The 21,787-nt window shown below is 45.5% G+C and overlaps 1 long non-coding RNA gene across 2 annotated transcripts in view; it reads right to left on the bottom strand.

Annotated features, from left to right (window-relative positions):
• LOC307113605 overlaps positions 1–21,787 on the bottom strand; it is a 125,430-nt gene that overhangs the window by 23,586 nt on the left and 80,057 nt on the right. For both annotated transcript variants that reach the window (XR_013814877.1, XR_013814878.1), the window contains exon 4: positions 7,068–7,217. This is a non-coding gene — a long non-coding RNA (uncharacterized lncRNA). The remainder of the gene's footprint in view (positions 1–7,067; positions 7,218–21,787) is intronic.

Here is a 21,787-nt window from a genome sequence, read left to right as displayed (position 1 = left end):
GTGGCCCGAAAGCCTAGGTGTTTAACTTCACTGGCTATCGGAGAAATGCAAACTAAAACAATGCAGTACTACCTCACACCTGTCGGTCTGACATTTTAAAGGTTATAATACCACGCATTTGCAAGATTATGGAGTACCCAAAAGTCTTTCACACGACCTATGAACGTCTACATTGGCACAGCCTTCCGGAGAGCTTATTGGCAATCGCCTATAAAAACAAAGGTCTGCTTGCCTTGCAATCCAACAATTCCGCTTCTAAGTACAGTGCATACACTAGAGCAGTGATCCCCAAAAACAAACACCCATCAGACTCACCTGGAGGGACTGTTAAAATCCAGATTGCTGGGACCCAGCCTTAGGGTTTCTCTCAGCAGGTCTAGGGTGAAGCCTGAGAACCTGCATTGCTAACTCATTCCCAGGTCCTGCTGATGCTGCTGGTCCAGAGAGCACACTGAAAACCACTGCCCTAGCCGAACTCTTGTACATATACACAAGGCAGATGTACAACGATGTTCATTGTAGTGTTATTGGTTCCAGCAAACAACAAAAACAAAAACACACCAAGAAGTAACCTCAATATCCACCAGGAGAACAGATGAGCATACTGTGACATATTTCCATGTGGGGGAAAAAAGAATGCTGCAGTTTAAATGAATGAACTGGATCTCCATGAAGACTTAGAGCCACATGCCTTCTTAACCAGTTTTAGAATCATTGTGGCCCCTGCCGACTTGGTCGCATCCTTTATTCGTTCATAATTCCATGAATTTGTGTTTTCTCTTTTGTCTTTATGGTTAGAATATGTTCTATTGTGTTGTTCTTTTCTCAGAGAAGCAGCTGTTAGAGGTATTTATCAGTGCTACTGCTTTTCTGCTTACTAATTAATTAATTTCTGCGTTTTATCATCATTCGCGTTTTCTCCATTGATGTGCTTTATGGAAGTTATTGAATGGCATCGGAAGCTCATTTATTTCCATTTTGTCTGTTTGTTGATGAGGAATTTAAGGCTTCTGATGTCTCACTTGGTAACGTTTCTGGATCCAGCCCACACATGTTGCTGTGTTATATAATTATAGTTTCCATTTCCCCTTTAACCCAGGAGTTATTTTGGATAGCGTTTTTTAAATTCCCAAATGTTTAGAGGTTTTTGTTATTACTTACAACTTTTAGAACATTGCGAACAAAGAGTGTGGCATATTGTGTGTGTGTGCACGTACGTGTGTGTGTGTGTGTGTGTGTGTGTGTGTGTGTCTTCTATTGAAAGAATATGTATTCTCTGTTCAGAGAACACAAGGTTCCTTGGATACTAAATAAACTTTATTGATTTTATTATTCAAATCCTCTCTATCATAATTAATGGTTTGCCTAATCTTTCAAAGATTGGGAGACACTTATTAAAGTTTCTCACTGCAGAGCAGATAGAAAGATACACACTTTATTTTGACTGTACGTTCCATGATTACATTTATTAACTGAACCTATTGGTCCTTTCCAGTATTTTCTTCATCTACAATTGTATTTTTCCTGAGGTGGGTGTTGGGAACCCTGATTGCTTTTCACTCACACTTGGATGACAAGTGTGCCCATTCTTTTCATTTTAACCTTTCACTTGCACGTTTTTTTACGTGAATTTCTTATAGATAGCATATAGCTGGGTGTTGTTTGTGGAATCTATCTGAGTTTGTGTAATTAAGCAACTACTAACTAGTGACACTTCTTGAAGAGGTCTCATTTCCTGCTTGATCTTATCAAATGCCCATACATTGATTCCTGGGATGCATTCAACACGTTGACATCAAGTTAAATATGCTCTCAATTCTCAACATAAGTGTTTGTGCTCAATATGGAATACTTGGGATTTTACTTACCAGCAACAGCGGAGTTTAGATTTATAGCAACTAACTTCCAGCTCTGCAAAACAAGTCTGTGCTACCAAATCGATGAACATTTTTGAAGAGCTGGAAACGAATTCCTGTAAGTTGTTGTTTGTGATAAGATACATCCCTGACACACTGTAGAAAGTATGAGTGTTGATAAGATCTGACAGAAACCACACCACACTGTAAGGAGCCAATGCATCTGTTGTAAAAATGTCACCTTTGGTTCACCCACAGGACATTTTCATTGTGTCCTCTAAATCAAGAAATGAAAACTTCACTCAATTTCATACAGCAATCGGGCAACAACAAATGCCAGTGCATGACTGTGTGTATGGCATGCCCAAGTTAACCCAGTGGGTACTATTTTCAGGTAAGCTTTATTGTATTGTTTGGAGAGGAAGAAGCATTTGGTGGATTTAGAAGTACCTGTCTGTCACATCCCAGATTTGGGAGATTAAGTCATTCTGTGTTTGCACATCTCTTTCTGCAACAAGCTGTAAAATATTGTTGAAAGAATGAAAGATCTAAATAAAGGGAAATGCTTCCATATTCCTGGGTCGGAAGACTTAATATGGCAACACTCCTCAAGCTGAAATACAGATTTAGTGTAATCCCTATCAAAATACCAGATGACTCTTCTGCAGAAATTAATAAACTGATCCTAAAAATTATGCAATGGATTCATGATAGCTAAAACCATCTTGAATAGGGAGAACAAATTTGGAGAGCTCACCTATTCTGATTTCAAAACTTACTGTAAAGCTACAGCAATTAAAACAAATTGGCACTGGCATGAGAATAGACATACATACAAACCAATGGAATAGAATTGAGCGTCTATAAATAAGCCGTACTTTTACAGTCAACTCATTTTAAACAGGTGTGCCAAGACAATTTGATGGGAGAAAGAATAAACTTTTCAACAAATGGTGTTGGGTCAACTGGAATTTACATACAAAAAATGAAATTGAATTTGTACTTCATACCATACTCAAAATTAACTCAAAATACGGTATATCGTGGCCTTAAATGTAAGAGTTAAAACTGTAAAACTCATACAAGAAAAACAGGAATAAATTTTCATGACCTGAGTTAGACAATGGTTTCTTAGATATGACATCAAAAGCACAAAGTGCCCTAGCTGGTTTGGCTCAGTTAATAGAGCGTCGGCCTGCAGACTGAAGGGTCCCGGGTTCGATTCTGGTCAGGGGCACATGCCCAGGTTGCAGGCTTGATCCCCAGTGGGGGGCGTGCAGGAGGCAGCTGATCAGTGATTCTCTCCCATCATTGATGTTTCTATCTCTCTCTCCCTCCCTCTCTGAAATCAATAAAAATATATTTTAAAAGTAACACAAGAAAAGATAAATTGGACTTCATCAAAATTATAAACTTATTTTTAAAGAATATCAAGAAAGTAAAAAAAAAAAGAAAACCTACAAAATGAGAAAAAAAATATTTGCAAAGCATATACCTGATAAGGTTCTTATATCCAAAATATATAAAGACTGTTTACAGTGCAATAATAAAGAGACAAACAACCCAATTAAAAAAGGGACCAAGGATCTGGATAGACATTTCTCCAGAGATCTACAAATGGCCAATAAACCCATGAAAAGATGTGCAATATCATTAGCCATCGGGAAAATGCAAATCAAAACCACAATGAGGTACCATGTTTCACCCACTGGGACAGCTATAATGAAAAAGTCAGAAAATAACAAGTGTTGGCAAGGATGCAGAGAAACTAGAACCCTCCTACCATACTGGCAATGTAAAATGCTTTGAAAAGCAGTCTGGCATCCCCTTAAAAAGTTGAACATAGTGTCCCAGCAATTTCACTCTTAGGTATAAACCCAAGAGAAATGAAAACATATGTCCACACAAAAATTTGTGCACAAATAGCAGCATTATTCCTAATAGCCATAAAAAAAAATGGAAATGGCCCAAACGTCCATCAGCTAACGATGGTTAAATAAAAGAAGGTGTATCCATACCATGGAATATTATTCAGTATAAAAAGGAATGAAGTATTGAAAAATGTTAGGAAATAGATGAACTTTGAAAACATTATGCTAAGTGAAAGAAAGCAATCACAAAAGGCCACATTTTATATGATTCCATTTATAGGCAACTAGAGGCCCGGTGCATGAATTCATGCACGGGTGAGGTCCCTAGGCCTAGCCGGCAATCAGGCTGATCAGGGGGGCCAGCCGGTCGGGGGGGAGGGACTGCGGGAGGTTGGCCAGCTGCAGGAGGTTGGCTGTGGGAGCACACTGACCACCAGGGGGCAGCTCCTGTGTTGAGTGTCTGCCTCCTGGTGTCAGTGCGCATCATAGCAACTGGTCAACCGGTTGTTCGGTCATTCGGTTGCTTAGGCTGTTATATATTATAGATATCTAAAAGGTAAATCAAGAGAGACAGAAAGTAGGACAGTGGTTGCCGGGTGTATGAGGGCTAATGGATGACTGCTAATGAGTCAGGGTTTTCTGTTGGGGTGATACAGTGTTCCAAAATTAGATTGTGGTGATGGTATATTCACATCTATGAATATACCAAAAAGCACTGAACTTACACTTTAAACAGGTCAATTTTATGGTTTGTGAATTATATTTCCATAAAACTTTAAAAAATAAAACTAGCACTACTTTCATACAAAACCCAGGAATTGATAAAATACACAAAGGAAAGACAAACTGTTAACACTCACAATTACAACACACATACATTTCACCAAGTCCCATTGCTTGGAGTGACGCAACAAATTTTCCATTTCTGTGAACAGCAAATCATGGCTACTGACAGCAGCATTCAGAAGAAAAAATCCCGACAGCAAATACAGAAAGGCGTACCCATTGGACACTAAGTACAGTGTTGCTTTCCGTCCCTGTTTGGAGAGCTGCCTTATACATACGATTTTGTGTGTTTTTCTCCAACCTTTGTATCCATTGCCATTTCATGTCATAGGGAGGGATTTCCTGCTAAACTAGAATAGTCCCAGGCAAGCCAGGAGGGTTGGTCACTCTGTTTGTGGGCAGGTGAGGCAGAAAAAGGTCTTTCTTGTGTCATGCTCTGTGTGAGGGCATCAAACTGGACTATCTGGACCCCAGTGTCCTACAGAATTTTTATTCCTAAGGTATTCATCTTCTTTGCTGTTCTCATAAATGAGTCATTTTCTTTTATATCGTTTTATTGTTTGTATATAGGAAGGTTATTGACTTTATATACCGTACTTTCCGGCGTATAAGACGACTTTTTAACCCAGGGAAATCTTCTAAAAAGTTGGGGGTCTTATACGCCGGAAAATACGGTAGGTTAGAAAAATCTCTGACAATGTATATCAGATTGCTTAAAACCCAAATACTGTATTTTCCGGCGTATAAGACCCCTGACTTTTGAGATTTTCCTGGGTTAAAAAGTCGTCTTATACGACAGAAAACACGGTATTAATTTTTTTAAATATATTTTATTGGTTTTTTTACAGAGAGGAAGGGAGAGGGACAGAGAGTTAGAAACATCGATGAAAGAGAAACATCAACCAGCCGCCTCCTGCACACCTCCTACTGAGGATGTGCCCGCAACCAAGGTACATGCCCTTGACCAGAATCGAACCTGGGACCTCCCAGTCCACAGGCCGATGCTCTATCCACTGAGCCAAACCAGTCAGGGCATAATTTTTTAACTACCTTACTCAATTTTCTCATTGTCTCTAATAGTTTTTCAGTTGATTTTTCTAGGTTGTCAAAGTTATTAATCATTGTCACCAGGAAATAATTATAATGGTGCTTTCCTCCGCCCATCCATTATTTAAATTCTTTACAAGCCCCTTTATTTGTAAAGGCCAAAACTTCCAGAATACCACAACAGTCGATTCACAAGGCACATCCTGGCACTTACTTCAAAGGCAATATTGCTATTACTCCACTGTTAACCTGACTTTTGGGTGGAGACAACCTCATATCAACAAGTGTCTGTATATTTCTATTTTATCTAGAGATATGGTCAAGAATGGTTATTGAATTTTTTTCAAATGACTTTTCTGAATCCTTGAGATGAGCATACAGTTTTTCTCCTTTGATCTGTTATTGGGGTAAATTATATTGATGATTTCACAATATTGAACCACCCCTGGTTTTACTGAAAATGCAGCTCACTGAGCCTGGTTCACAGTGTTGCTAACATACCGCTCAGTTCTAGCTGCTAATTTTTGTTACAGCTTTTACATCCATATTCATACATGAGCTTGGAGGTCTTCCTTTTGCTCGGTCTGGTCTGAGTGTCGGTGTTATTTTGTTTTCCTGTGGAAGCTCGTTTGAATTTGCTGCGCCTGCAGAGAGTCTAACTGTGGGATTTCTCTGTTCCTTGAACATTTGAAATACCTGAGAAACCATCTGGGCCTGGTGATTAGGGGATGTTGCATTCTCAGTTCCTTCTCTGATTATTGGCTGTTTAGACTTCTTATCTCTCCTAGAGTAAATTTTGCTAATTTCTATATTTTCTAAACAATTAATCATTTCACCCATGTTTCAATCTAATTTGCACCTTGGTTTGCCAATCATTTCCTGAACTTTCTTTTAATGTCCTCTGTATCTCTTGCTAATTGTCCTTTCTAATTTTTAATTTTTCTCATTTCTACTGTAAGTGGTTTTGTCAAAGAAACAGCCATCAGATTTTTAATTTATTCATTCCCTTTTTCTGGTCGGTAATTTATTAATTTCTGCTTTCCATTTAATACCCTTGGTGTTTTTTCCTAATTTCCCAAATGTTTTTTTTAAATAGTTTCTAATATGTATGTTTATGGCTTTATTTCCCTGTGAAACCAGCTTTGGCCATCTTCCATTAATTTTGAAATGCTATATTTTATTATTGCTAATTTCTAGACTTTGCAATTTCAATTTTTCTCATTTGTGTAAGAAGAAAATTAAGGAGTTTTCCCCTGTTAACACATTAGTAAACAATTTAATTACACTAATAAATATGTTGCTTATTGATCTATAATAAATATTATTCATCATGCTAACTTTATTAGTCAAGACCTTGGCAGGAAGCAGATGGTCCATTGAAAGTAATTTAACTAAACAGAATTGAATGAGGAAACTAAGTATAGAGGTGTGAGCTGGGCTGAGGGAACCAACAGAAGATGGTGAGGGACCCAGGAGCTGGCAACAGAGGGAACCCATGAGTAAGTACCTCTAGGCCCGGAGAGAGGAGGGCAGGGGAAAATCTCACTGGTGTCCATGGAGGAACAAGGCCTTTGCCAGGACTGCAGGGTCTTCCAGGCTTCTGCCCACAACCTCTGGCTGCACACAGACTGAAGGCGGAGGACTCGGGAGATACCATCTGTTGAGGTCAGACACAGAATGACACAGACCAAGGTAGAAAAGGAGGAGAAAATAAATCTGGGAGTAAACACTGGGAATAACCAGCACTTCAAGTCAATATCATTCTACTCTTATTTAAACACTAGTGGCCCAGTGCACAAAATTTGTGCACATTAAAAGGGGGTTAATTAGAGGAAATATTTAATATTGCTATTTGCCCTTTCTCTATAATAGAAGTGTCAGAGATGAAAGAAAATTAGTAAAATGTATATGAAAATCTTGCACCTGTCAGAGTCTGGGGCGCGCCGTGTGACCCAGAGTCAAGTCCCTGCCCACCTGCGGCGCCTCAAAATTGCGCGAGACCCAGACCCAGCTGGTCCCACCCCCATTGGGCGAGATCCAGACCCGGCCAGCCCCACCCTTGTCAAGCCCCGCCACGTGGAGGGTGCAGCCTCAGGTCCCCCAGAGCACCCTCAGATCCCCCAGCCAGGCACTGGGGCAGGTAGTGTGGCCTGAGGTCCCCTGGCCCAGCGCTGGGGTGGGGAGCACGGCCTTAGGTCCCCTAGCCCGGGTCGGGGCGGGGGGCATGCCTTGAGGTTCCCCGTCAAGCCCCGCTGGGTGGGGGATACAGCCTGAGATCCCCTGTCAAGACCCGCCAGGTGGGGGACGTGGCCTGAGATCCCCCATCAAGCGCTGCCATGCAGGGGGTGCAGCCTCAGGTCCCTCGGCCCAGTGCCTGGTGGGGGACATGGCCTGAGATCCCCCGTCAAGCCCCGCCTGGTGGGGGACGCAGCCTCAGGTCCCCCATCAAGCCCTGCTGGGCAGGGGGCGCAGCCTCAGGTCCTCCGGCCCAGGGCAGGGGAAATAGCCTGAGGTCCTCTGTCAAGCCCCACCAGGTGGGGGGGGGGGCGTGCAGCCTCAGGTCCCTGCTGATTACTCATTAAGGCTCATTATGGGAACTCGGCCTCAGCTGTGGGTGCAGCTATCTTGTGTTACGGAAACCCTGCCTCTGCTGAGGGCGCCACCATCTTTGTGATGGCGTGATGGACAATTTGCATATTCCATCTTTATTAGATAGGATCAGAATATTTAAACATCAGAAATAGATGCAAACTCCATTCATGCTCCGTGGTCTACTGATAGGATAAATTTTATTTGTTATCTGATTTCAAAGCATTCTTGCATTCCTAGAACCCTTGGGACACATTCTTGTCAGTATACTTTTGAGTTGTTATAACCTTTTTATTTAGAATTTTTACATCAATTCTCATAAATGAGATTGGTCTATGACTTCCTTTTTTGAATGATGATTGCCATTGTTTCATATCAGGGTCACCCTTGCCTTGTGAAATCAATCAGAGGGCCTTCTCACATATTTAAGTTCTGGGATAATTTATTTAGTGAAAAATTATGTATTCATTAAAAGTTCAAAAAATTATTAATTCATGTTCCTACCAGGAACTGGTGGTTTTCCTTTCAGGTAATTCTTGGGTAACTTTTTCGAGTTTTTCATAATTCTTGGTCTGTACAGGTTTTCTACTGTTTGAGTCCATTTTGGTCATTTTCCAAGAAATGGCTGCTCTCCTGGAGATTCGCTTCCTCCTCGTAGGCCCTTCCCCCAGACTTGGGGGTTAAATTGGTAAAGGGCTTTTGCATTTCCCGGGGAAGCCCAGAGTTGTCCTGGCTGAAGCCCGGAGAGCCCCCGAAAGTTGATGAAAACAGTTCAAACTCTTCAGGGGGGTTTTACGTTGCAAGCAGGACTGTTCAAGCTTCTCCACAGCCATTGACAAAGCCACACCTGGTGGAGCTGACCACAGGAGGATGTGCTGGAGGTGACCTTCCCAGTGGCCCACCATGTGGTTGTTGACCTCAGTACCTGCCTAACCTGGAAACTGACCTGGAACTGGGGCTGGGATTTAGCCCTCCTGCTTAGCACCAGCGACAAGGAAGTGTGTGCCCGGAGGGGACAGAAAGGGAGTGGGGAGCGCGGGGGAGCAGCCCTGCCCTGATGATGATGTTCCTTCCGTCCCGTGCTTTCCTCCTCCCCCTGGCTCTGCCACTTCGGAGGTGTCATTGGGACTAACCTCGCTGGGCTCCAGTTGCCTGATCAATGAAATGAGAGGCTTGGAGGTCTCGGCAGATTTATGCTTCTATTAACAGATTCCCCCAGGAGTCCGCTTAGCAAAACAGGTTCACCTTCAGCTCTCTCTCTAGTAAGAAATGATGCTGCTGCTTAAGTAAAAGCATCTAAGATCTGCTTCTGGAGAGACCAAAGGCCCTCTGGTGCTCATATATCTTCCCTCCAGCCTGCACTGGACTGAAAGGTCTCACAAGCTGGGCTTACGGCGTCAATAGCCTGGGCAGACACCTTGTCCCAGAGAAACAAGCTTTTGAGTATCTAACACCTTGAGGGGCACTAATGCCTCCATTGGCGAGTTCTGGGGCGGCAGGTGGCACTGATGGGGAGGGAGAGCTCTAGTGATGGATGCTGCTGGGGAAGGCTGCCTGCCATGACAACCACCTTGCCGGGGATAGAGAGGGGTGCACTTGGCAGAGAGGGGACAAGGAATGCGGTGGCTTTGGGGCCCCTGGAGGTGGAGGTGGAATGCAACACAGATTAGCCTGCAGGAGTTTGAGGAATGCTGAGCATGGAAGACTGGCCGCATGAACAGCACGGTCTTTGGAGGCCAAGCGAGCTGGGTTGCCATCGCAGTTCTGCCACTCCCTGCTGAGTTACCAATCCTCTGTGAGCCCCTTTCCTCATCTGCAAAATGGGAGTCAGTGCCCTGCCCATCCTTAGGGCTGATGGGAGAGTCGGGTGAGACCATGTTTACAAGCACCGAAGCTCAGTGACGGGTGTGCAAGGGGACTCAGTCAATATATCTATGATCGTAATAAATCCCAGTTTTGCCACCATCCTTCTCTACTTCATTTAATTAATTGCAAGTATCTCTGTGGTCCTGCCAAGCACTGTGTTGATCACTCCAAGGTTACAAGGAAGAATGAGGCATCTGCCCTGCCCTCCAACAGCTTCCAACCCAGTGGAGTAGACAGATTTGTACACAACCAAGTGCACCGCAGCAGGGCCCTCGGCCAATCATGTTCCCTGTCATTGGCGATCGGTGGGGCTGGGCTCATGGCCACCGCCGTGTGAGGCCAGACTCATGGCTCCTCACCAACTCCACCACCCCCGGCCCAGTTCAGCCCCTTCCATTCTTTGGAGGGTTGCAGTAGACCCCAGCGGGTCTTCCTGCTGCTACTCTTGATCCCTCCAAGCCCTTTTCCACGCCACAGTCAGAAAGACCTTTCTAAAACGCCAATCTAACATGTCAATCCTCTGCTTAGAGCCTTCAATAATGATTTGACCAATTCCCTTGAAATCCGTAAGTGGAGTTCTTGCTTTGAATAAGAGATTGATTGAACATTTAATCGAACAAGATGTCCTTGAACTAGGAACACGTGCATTATTCCAGCACCCAGACCTCTGGGTGAGGTAAGATTCGATGAAGACTAAAAATACAATTTAACTGAGACACTTAAGCATTAACTGTACTGAAAGTTATTGAGTCTCTTGTTGATCTTGTTGGGGAATTTAAATCTCTGTAAAATGTGATTTTGCTAAGCTTATCAATAGCTGATTATTAATGATATTATAGCAAAGACACAATCAAAGTAAAGAAACCACGTTCAGAGTTTTTCACTTGGAATTCTGTCGACCTTGAAATTTTTCAAAACTTGACGGACACCTTGCCATCTAGGATTCGGGGGTGGTATTCTTTTGAAAATGGTATTAACTGATCCCACTTAACCACGTGCTTAACCCAATAATTAGCCATGGAAATGGAAAGACTGGTGGAAGTGCTTGCCACAAAACATGGGAATGATAGTGTGGCTCCATTATCCACTCCTTAGGAACACAATGGAAACCTTTGCTCTCATCTCAGTAGTTAACATCTGTCACTGCTGGGACACCTGAACAGGCAGCCATGATCACAGCATTTTTGTCTAAAAATGAGACCATCATGTTATTTTTACTCCCCTCTATGTAATGCTGAAAGCCTTTGACACAGAAAGGTACCCAGAGGAGAAATATCTAATCTGAAAACCAGAATGCCGCAGCAGGTCCCTGATGTGGACATTCTCAGGGTGATCATTTTGCACAGTCCCTGTGTGGCATCTGAAAGTGGTTCATAATGTCAACTGAAGGAATGTGAGTCGCCCTGGAGTAGCAGGACCAGCCCATAGCTGCCTGAGAAGCAGCATTGTTTTCTCCGAAAGACACTCATCATACAAGCGTGGCCATCCTACTAGCTAAGTCTAGGAACTGTCCACACGAAAGCTGGAGAAAATCCTGGGCTTGATGGCCACTTGTTATTCCCAATATTGCAAATATTTACAAGGACGCTATCATATGTCCACACACTATGACACTGGCTTCTAATATTTTCCATGATCAATAACTCGTAACAACCATTTCAGGTAACTAGCTTCTTGATTGAGGTAGGATTTTTGTTTGTAGGTTTGTTTTTTCCAGAATGCCTCCAAGGCATTTAAGAATGAGGATCAGAGAAGCAAGATTCTAAATCCCCCAGTTCTTGGCCACCTGCCTGCACATTTGGCAGGTTTCTAGGAGAGAGATAAGAAAGAGGCCAGGATAAGGAAAATGCAAGCCTGCTCTTGGTTTGGCCTCAGAACTGCACAGGAAGAGCCCAGCCTTGGTAGCTGAGCTGGACTACAAGAGGGTGATCATCTTTGTGTCTCTGGCCAAGGGCTACCCTAAAAGTAGTCTGTGGTGGCTTTATGGGTTAACCTCCCTGGGGCAGGGTGCCCAAATATTTGGTCAGATGTTATTCTGAATGTTTTTCCTGGGTGAGATTAACATTTTAACGTGTTGACTGAGGAAAGCAGATTGCCCTTTCCTAGTGTGCGTGGGCCTCGTCCAAACGGTTGAAGTCATGAATGGAACATAAGGCAGACCTCCCTTTACAAGAAGGAATTCTGCCAGTAGACTGCTTCAGGCTTGAGCTGACACACTGGCTCCTCCCTGGCCTCTAGCCTGATGGCCTTTGGACTTGAACCTGAACATAAGCTTTTCTTTGGATCTCCAACCTGCTGGCCCATCCTGCAGATTTAGGATTTGCCAGCCTCTATATCTGTTGCATGAGATAATTCCTTAAAACCAATCTCTCTTTCTAGATAGATAGATGAGAGATAGACAGATAGACATCCTATTAGTTCTGTTTGGAAAACTCTGTCTAATCACAGTTCGGTAGGGTTCCTTGGTCTTTCTCTCAGGCTCACAGCAACAGGGAAGAAAAGTAAAGTGAGCCCAAGAAACAACAGACTCACAAGGGGTCCCATAGCTGATCTGCCTGAGCTCACAGACGGAGGGAGCCTCCCCAGTCAGGCACTGGACAGTGAGTGTTTCCACCCAAGTGTTGTGGCCTATTTTATACCAGATCCACGTGCCCTGGGGCCCAGAGTCACCAAGGTGTCCTGTGCTGCGTATTTTCCATTTGACCCTTTAGATCCAGGCTCCTCCTATCTGCCCCAACCCCAAGAAGCTGGTCTTTGTGAGCCGTGTGTAATAGTAGGTTCTCTCACCTCAAGGCTGCCAGTTGGGTCCAGCTTCTCATGCAAGGTCATTGCTGTCAGGCAGCCCTCCCTATGGAGCCTCTCAGTCTCTGGTTCTGAAACCTCTCCCTCTCCCGGTTCCTTTAGGGGCAGGAAGTACTCTAACTACAGGCAAACCCCACCTCCCCACCATCTTTTGTGGTCTCCTGGGACTGTCCACACCTTTGTCAATAACCTCTTCTCCTCAAATCACCCAATTTAAGTGTTTCATCTCTTTTCTGATGAGACCCTGACTAGTACGCCACCCCTATTAGGGTTGTCAGATTCAACAAGACAAAAACATAGTATGCTCAGCTGAAAGTGAATTTCAGATAAATACCTTTTTAACTAGTATAGGCAGGTGCCAGTATGTATCCCTTATCTAAAATTGAAATATAACCGGGCAAAGTTAGCATTCTTCGCTGGCAAATCCAGGCTTTACCATCAACTATGAAAAGATCTTGGGCATCTTGGTAAACCTCAGCTGATCCCCAAAATAAACAAGGTCAATGACAGGCTCAGAATGTTAATACTCATCATGCAGATAGGTCTGAATTGGCAGGACTGTTCTCTGAATTGTGTGTGTGTGTGTGTGTGTGTGTGTGTGAGAGAGAGAGAGAAAGAGGGGGGGGAGGGAGAGAAAGGAAGAGAGAGGGAGAGAGAGAATGCGAGGAAAAGTGAGATCAGGAGAAAATGATGGGAAAAAAGAAGCCTGGAAAGAAAGAATGGGCTGGTTCATCAAGAACTTCAATCCAATGAGGATAACCTGGGCCCCCCACTCTGCGACTTTCTCCAACTCCTGCACATACAGTGAGTTCTGACCTCCTGTGCATTACCCAGACTCCCTGACACATCTCTTATGGTCGATTCTGATGAATTTGTTTCTCCACATTTGTTTTGTCTTTTTTTTTTTTTTTTGAATCCTCACATGAGCATATGTTTATTGATTTTAGAAAGAGGAAGGGAGAAAGAGAGAGAGAGAAGCATCAACGTAAGAGAGAAACACTGATTGGTTGCCACCTGTACGCACTCTAACCAGGGATCAAACCCGAAACCTAGGCATGTGCCCTAACCAGAAATCGAACCTGTGACCTTTCGGTGCACGGGATGACATTCCAACCATCTGAGCCACCTGGCCGGGGCTGCTTTGTCTTTTTTTAAAAAACATTTCCAAAGGATAAAATTAGACTCTGGGGCTCCTGCTAGCCCTATTACCTGCAAGCCATACTTGGATATTATGTTATGTTCAATTTGTAGAACAGATTCCTGACAATAAGGTGAAATAAAAATTCAACTCAGTTCTCCTTTTCTTATGTTTTTCTTGCAGAGACAAAAAAAAGAATAGGAAGGTGAGTCTAAGGAGTTTTGAGAGCCCAAATGGAGTGTGCTGGAAAAGAATGAAAAGCGGCTCTAGTCGTCCATCCATCATGAAAAAAAAAAAAGGAAACATTATGTAATCACCAAATAAGTTATTATTTTTCTCAGCCTCCAGCTATTATAATTTCACTGGATACATTATAAGCAGTTATTGTTCTGGGAGATACTCCAAGGCTTGCTCCACGATTTCACAGAGAAAAAAATTGCCACAAGTCTAAAACGTGTTGGATGAAATATTATTGTAGCTGCCTTTTCCGTCTGCGACCAGGGAAGGCACCTGCGTGGGTGTGTGAAAAACAGAAAAGGGGCTGCCCCGTGGGCGAGGAGCATGAACAGCTCTTTGTGCCTTTGGAGTTGGGATTACAACAAAAATAACTGAATTCTTCTGCCTCCCGAGGCTCTAACACAGAGACTTCATGAGCAGTTTGAAGCAGAACGTTTAGGCTGTGACTTCTGGCCTCAGTGTGGCTGGTGCCCACACCAGAGTCAGCCCCTCGTAAGCCAAATCCTAGAAACAGCAGACACTGCAGAGAGAATATCTTGCATATCTACATAAATACACTCAAGATCAGAGGTGCTCTCAGGGGACAAAAGGCTATGAGAGACTCGTGAACAGCAGAAAGTGGAAAGGATTGCGTTGGACAGGCGTGAGGAGAATCTGAGTCGGTGCCGTGGTGGAAAAGGGGTGCAGCAATGAGGGCCAGCGTGGTGGAATCCAGGAGCTGGAGGGGTCCCGGGTAACCAACAGCTTGATTATTAGTTGGGGTACCGCAATGGAGCGACCACGTGGTGTACCCCAGGCATTCCTCACCACCAGCCAGGCCCTCACCAGATGGGGCCACCGCACCCTGTCTGCTCATGTGAAGCTTGCAATTGTCTGGCCCCCACCACAAAGCACCTCAGAAACTTCCCCAGGAGGGAAATCCAGCCAAAGACACGAGCCTACAGGTGGCATCTGCTCCCAACGGCCTCGGTGCACGCCAAGTGAGTTTGACCTGTAGGTGTACACCATGATAGTCTGCTATTGCTGCTGCAACATTACCATAAACTTATAAACGTCCTGGCTTAAAACAACACCAGGTTATTATCTTGCTTTTTGTGGGTCAGAGGTGTCACTAGGCTAAGCTCAGAGTGTCAGCAGGGCTGTGTGCATTCTGGAAACCCTGGGAAAGAATCCATTTCCTTGCCCTTTCCAGCGTCTAGAAGCCACTTGCATTCCTTGGCTTCTAGCCCCTTCCTCTATCAGCAAACCCAGTGGCATCGCATATTCAAACTCCTCTCTCAATCTCTCTCTCTCTTTCTCTCTCTGTCTCTCTCTTGCCTCCTTTTTATAAGGACCCTGTGGTTGCATCAGGCCCATCCACATACTCCAAGATAGAGGTTCAGTGGCTCAATCACTTAGCATGTGGTATTTACACAACTAAGCCAGGATCATTTTCCATCTCAAGATCCTTCACTTAATCACATCGGCAAACGCCTTAGCCATACGAGGTAATATAGTCACAGATCTCAGGGATTAAGAAGTGGATACACGTGAGGGCCCTTGTTTTGCCTATCACAGATATCCAAAGGCCCAAGTGACAACTGAGTGAGGAACCACTGCCATTCCCTCTGCATGGTCCATGCGGAATGTTGGATTCAGGAATGAGTCTGAGACAGAAAGGCGTTTCAATGAGAGCTTCCTGGAGAGACAACTTTCCTTCTATCTGTTAAGAGTTAAAAAACAAACCTAAAACCGTATCTCTACAGATTTCCCAAGATGAAAGGAGACTGGGAGATGGTGAAATCCCAGCACTTGGTTTTGAGAATGAGTTCTCAAAGTGCCCGTGAGTTACCTATAGACCCAGGATGAGAGCCCGGGACCCCTCACATTGAAGCCCGGGGCTTTGGAAGCCTGTGAACACAGCCCCCTGTGGGCCCACAGATTCCCGGGGGAAGCTCCTGTGTCTGAGCCTGGGAACCTTCACAATCCGTCATGAATCCACCTGGGTGGAGCCTTCTCCAGACCATTCTGCTCTCCTCACTCTACCTTCTCAGGGATTACAGGTAGAGCCTGCCTCCATGCATTTAGGGTTCTGGGGACGGGAAGCCAGGGCCTTGCTGTGCCTTTCACAGAGCAAGAGAGGTAGGGAGCAAGAGTTAGGCAGGAAGGATCGTTTCTCCCCAGCTCCCAGCTGGGCAGTGGTGAGAACCAGCATCTATTTACAGCTTGAAAAGAGAGGAAGAGTGAGAGACTGGGGAGGCAGGCAGGCAGGCAGTCTCATGGGGGAGGGGGAGGTGCTGAAAACCTCTTGGTCTTCAATAATTCAAATTCTCCTGCAATCTGTCTTCTCAGGAGCTAGCGGTGTTCAATCTTGTGCTGGTGTTTCAGGAGCCCCCTTTCACGCCCGGCCTCCCAGTCAGCTGTGCAATGGTCTCTCTCCTCATCGCCAACTCTGGTGCCTGGCAACCAAGGTAGAGGTAGGGTGCTCCATGCCTCTCCTGCGACAGATGATCACAAAGAGCACCCCTTTAGGGCTCTGAGGCACTGCTCCTGCCCAGTTCTTGCCCCACTCAGGTCCAGGTGCATTAGTGCTTCGACCCAGGTCTCCTCCCAAACCCCCCTCCATAATTAGCAGGCTCTTTGCTCATCACACTCTCCTGATGCATCCTCAATGTGCTTCCAATCTACCTGACTACGGACCTCTGTCTTGGATCAACCCAACCATCCATGCTCTCTGCCCCTACCCATGATCATGCCAATTTGAGTCAAGGGGGAAAAACACAGTTTCCAATGTAACTACCAATGATCCGTGCACCAGTGGGATCCCTCAGCCTGGCCTGCGCCCTCTCGCAATCCGCGGGGATGGGGCCGAAACCAGCAGTCCGACATCCCCCGAGGGATGTAGTACTGCACAAAGCGGCAGGTGGCCAGGGAGAAACCTGAGCCTGGGCCCGGCATCGTGCTGCTCCCGCTCATCCCAGCCCCGCTGCTGTGGAGGCATGAGAGGTTCACGCCATCACAGCTCAGCCATGAGCCGGGCATCTGGTGCCCATCAATCAGCTGAGTGGTGCTCCCACTGTGGGAGCGCACTGACCACCAGGGGGCAGCTCCTGCTTTGAGCGTCTGCCCCCAGGTGATCAATGCGCATCATAACAACTGGTCGACTGGTCATTTGGTCGCTTAGGCTTTTATATATACTAGAGGCCCAAGTGCACAGGATTCATGCACTGGTGGGGGGTGTGGCCTGCAGGGATCGGCCTCTGTGGGAGCACCGCTCATCCCGGTCAGCCGAGCGGCTATGGACCCACCCTCTGAGTGGTGCTCCCACTATGGGAGCACACTGACAACCAGGGGACAGCTCCTCCATTGAGCGTCTGCCCTCTGGTGGAGAGTGTGTGTCATAGCGACTGGTTGACCGGTCATTCTGGTAGTTCTGCTATTCAGTCGCTGGGCTTTTATATATAGAGACAGATTTTTTAAACCTCCAGCAGTGGTATTCCTCTCTCAGCAGAAAAAATTAAAATTTAAAAAATAACAATCTTGAAGTGATCTGACTTTAACTTCCTCAATATCCTTCATTTAGACCTAGAATCTGACCTGATCTGGAACAACCTGAAGACCACAAGGAAGAGATTTTCCCTCTGCTGCCCAAGGATAATCCCTACACTCAGGCTCTTATAAAATATAGCTTGTATTGTTCTTTGTACTAATTTCAAAAATAAAAGTCTGCAAATCTGCTCTTCAAGAAAAAATAAAGCGAATCAGAATACACAGCAAGGAGCCCTGATGTTTTAGAAACAGCATGGAATCCATTCTAACTTGGACCACATAAGAACGCTGTGAGACTCTGAGCAGAGAACCCAACCACGACACATCAGGACTCTGCCCTGCAGAACTGTGAGCCACATACAGATGTTGTTTTCAGCCACTAAGTTTGGGATAACTTGTCATGTGGCCATAGAAAACTGATACAGCAACCCACAAAGCCATTCTAGACCCATTTGTTCTTGCTCTTGTCAACAGTCTTCAATGCCTCTCAAGGAGCAGCCATTGCCACTATGGGGAGAAGAGGGTAAAAGGGAAGGCCTTGGGCATGAGGCAGGATTGGAGAACTGAAATAAGGGGAAGGGAGGCAGAACAAGTCTGCATGGCCAATGTGATGAACTCCCAGATAAGCAGAGGGACAGCTCAGAATGCCAAGTAGTCATGGAAACTCCTGGCTGTAGCATGGTGGGGGGAGCCAGGAAGCAGGGGCTTCCTTTGTAGGAGCAGGAACTATGCTTCAGGTCATTGTTTGCAGGGTGAGAAGTGAACACAAAGCTCCTATGAGAAGACACACAATGGAGTGACTCAAGGAGCTGAAATTTTTGAGATGAGTATCATAGGTGATAGTGAGCATGAGGTCGAGAAAGAGAAAGTAAAGGAGGAGGAGGAGGAAGAGGAAGAGGAGGAGGAGGAGGAGGAGGAAGAAGAGGAGGGGGAGGGGGAGGAGGAGGAGCTGGGGGAAGGGCTAAGAGGAAAACAATAAAAGAAAAGTCCAAGATAGAAATGCCCATACCACATTCTTTAAGCAATTTCTATTAATTTGCATGTTTGGGAGGCAATTCAAAATAAAACGACTATGTTCTTTTCTTTTCTAACTCAATTGTTAAAGTACAAATTTTTATCAGTGCATAATAAATTAAAACCTCCCGTGACACCAAAAAAATTCTCTTTGTGCTCTAAATGAATTAACCTTGTAGAGAAGTAGTGATGTTGTTCCTTGAGAGCCTTGCTAAATCCACCCTGTGGGTCCCCCTTGTTGGAATGGCAGATCCCAAAGCGTGAAAGAAACAGACATCAAAGAGGTTGTCCCACAGAACCTCAAAGATGCAGGCCCTTCCCAAATGTGAATCAACAAAATGTCACCTGGGGAGAATCCCCAGAAGCAGAGCCTAAGCAGGAATTCAAGGCACATGATTTATTAAAGGAAGGTCTTATGAGAGGTCCCCACTGGAGACGACCCTCAGCCTGAACCCACAGGTGTTCTGGAGGATTAATTGCAACGTACAGTTGGTACCCTGTATCAGTTAGTCAAGGGCTGCCTCTGGAGGGTGAGATGTATAACCTCAGGTTCAGCCAAGGGCAATCCTCTGGAGAATGGGAAAAACTATGAGCTGTTGGCAGCCAACACCCACAGCAGCTGGGGGCTGGGAGCACCAGCAGGTAAAAGGGCTCTGGAGAGCCTAACAACTCTGGGCAGGGTTTGAGTCTTCCTCCCTGCACGTTCCCCAGCCCCAAGGTTAGTCAGAGGATTGAGGCAGAGGATACCCAACTCCAAATGCCAGAAGCATCCAGGTGTCCAACACTGCCACCCCATAACACCTGTTCTAGCCTTGACCTTTGGCTGTCCAGGGGTCATGGTCAACACAGTTCTGGTCCCTGGTTCTTCTGCATTCCTGTTGCCTCCCAGCCTTCTCTACCACCTCAGTCCTAGTGCAGGGCTTCTTGGCTACCAGCCGGCCCCAAGGCAGGCACTCTGTCTTGGGGAGTCCTTACCTCTGCTTGGATCTGGTCTGAGAGACTGAAGAAGTCTCTAGGCTCAGGAAAGACAGAATATTAGCGCTTGAGGAACCTTCAGAGACTCATGCAATCCACATGCAGATCGCAGGGTCTGTGGTAGGGAAGGATCTTGCCTGGTCCAGTCTCTTAACATGGAGCCCAAGAGTTTTACAATCACTGACATGCTCAGACATCTACTTTTAGTCCACGTATCTGTGGTCAGAATTTTAAGGTACATGGGACACCTCTTCCAGGCAGAGACTGGGTAGAGCAGGCCATGAACACATCTTCCTCTGAGCCAAAGACAGCCCATCCGTAGGCTAACCAAGAGCCAATCAGAAATTCTTTCTCAAAAATGTGAACTGAGATAGAGATTACGTTAGCAAGGATGGGGATCCCATCCTCTAAAAGAAGATCATGGCATCGAGAGAGACCCCCGGAGGTCATGTGGAATTCCAGCGATATTTACAAGTCGGGCACATTCATGGGTTCACAGGTATTCACACAAGGACATTTATAATTATGAAGGCAAAGTTGAAAAATTTATGCAAGTTCCTGTTGGCTTCTCCTGGCCTAGACAGCAGCAGAAAGCACAGTCCTTGGGCCCGCAGACTAACGTTTTGGTAAGGTGTTTGAAATTTTGCTCCTTCCAAATGACAATTAACCAGTTTCTCGATTTCAAAAAAAATCTAGCCTGCCTGTGATTTGCGTGAGGAATGGTGGAATGTGTCTAAGGAGCGAGACAGTTTAATGCATTTTGCCATGGAGATTACAGCCATTGCAGCATGGGGACAGGGGCTGGCTGGAAAAAGGACAAGTGCTCATTGAGCATTCTGTTCAGGCAACTGCCCATTATCCAGGGGGTGGATGATCCAGTTTGGGGATTTTTCATGCCTCTGGCTTCTCCTCCCTTCTACTGTCTGCCCTTTGGCCACATTACAGATCAAATTAGCATGTCTTTGAGAGGATAGAAGGGGAAGGGACAGGTAGAATTCAAATTGGTCAATTTTGCAGCTTCTCTGCTGTTCTAATACAGGAGATCAAAACCAAAGGCTACTGTGGGCTTTGGGATTATCAGTGGATTATATTGAATCTATACCAGCCCTCCCCTCCATTACTAGAGAAATTGGACTCTGATGAGGACTCACTGCATTTCACATGGACGTCAGGGCTCAGCACATAGAGGCTTGCCCAGAATCCTCAGCACATCCATGTTAGAAGTTTAGAGCTGGAAGGGACCTCTGCGATGATCCAGCCTTGGAAAATTGAGGCTCAGAGATCTGAAGCGAAGTGCCCAAGGTCACACCACGAGATGACTGCCAGTGGCCAGTGGAGGACTTGGCAGGGAAACTGAAACCAGTTAATTTAAAAATCACATAACCCTGGCAGGCGGGTATGTGAAATATTGATTAACTGCGCCCTCTTTTGATCCCCCATGGCTTCTTGTTGGGACTCCCCACCCACTGCAAATGGAAATGAAGACCATCATGGTCGTAGAGACGATCCCAGCACTGGGAGCGGAACCCTTGACCCTGAAGTTGCTAAAGAGCACGGCTCCAAGGTTGAGAGTGCACAAACCAATGCAAAGAGGTGCCAGGGCACAAAACCAGGTTTTCCTTCTGCCCGACTGAAGGAGAGCAGAGTTAAAAGGTCAAGAATGGGAAGCCATGTGTTCCACTGTACACACACACACACCATCACCACCACCATCATCATCATCATCACCAGCAGCAGCATCACCATCAGAGGAGGAGTGGGAAATAGAAGAGGGTTTTGCATGAGGTTTGAGATGGACGAGAAGAGAAAGGCCTTCTGCTTCTTTTCTGGAGGTTTCCAAGGATGGGTCTCACTCCGGTACCTAGCCCGGGTGTAGGCGAGCTGCTGCAGGGGCGAGGAGGGAGGGAGGCGGCACTTCCCCCAGCCACGGTGTGAGACGCTGATGGTCCCATATCCCCAAGTGGAAAGAGCCAGCATGCTCCTTGGTGTTGCCAGGTGAGTGAGGTGACTCAACAAGAAACACACCAAAAAGGGGTGCCAGTTATATGGTGAGAACCAAAGGGCGGCATGGCTGATTT

The sequence above is a fragment of the Cnephaeus nilssonii genome, assembly GCF_951640355.1.
Source record: "Cnephaeus nilssonii genome assembly, chromosome: 17".
NCBI classification, from domain to species: domain Eukaryota; kingdom Metazoa; phylum Chordata; class Mammalia; order Chiroptera; family Vespertilionidae; genus Cnephaeus; species Cnephaeus nilssonii.
Note: the sequence above shows the minus strand (reverse complement) of the source record. Positions and strands in the feature narration are given on the sequence as shown.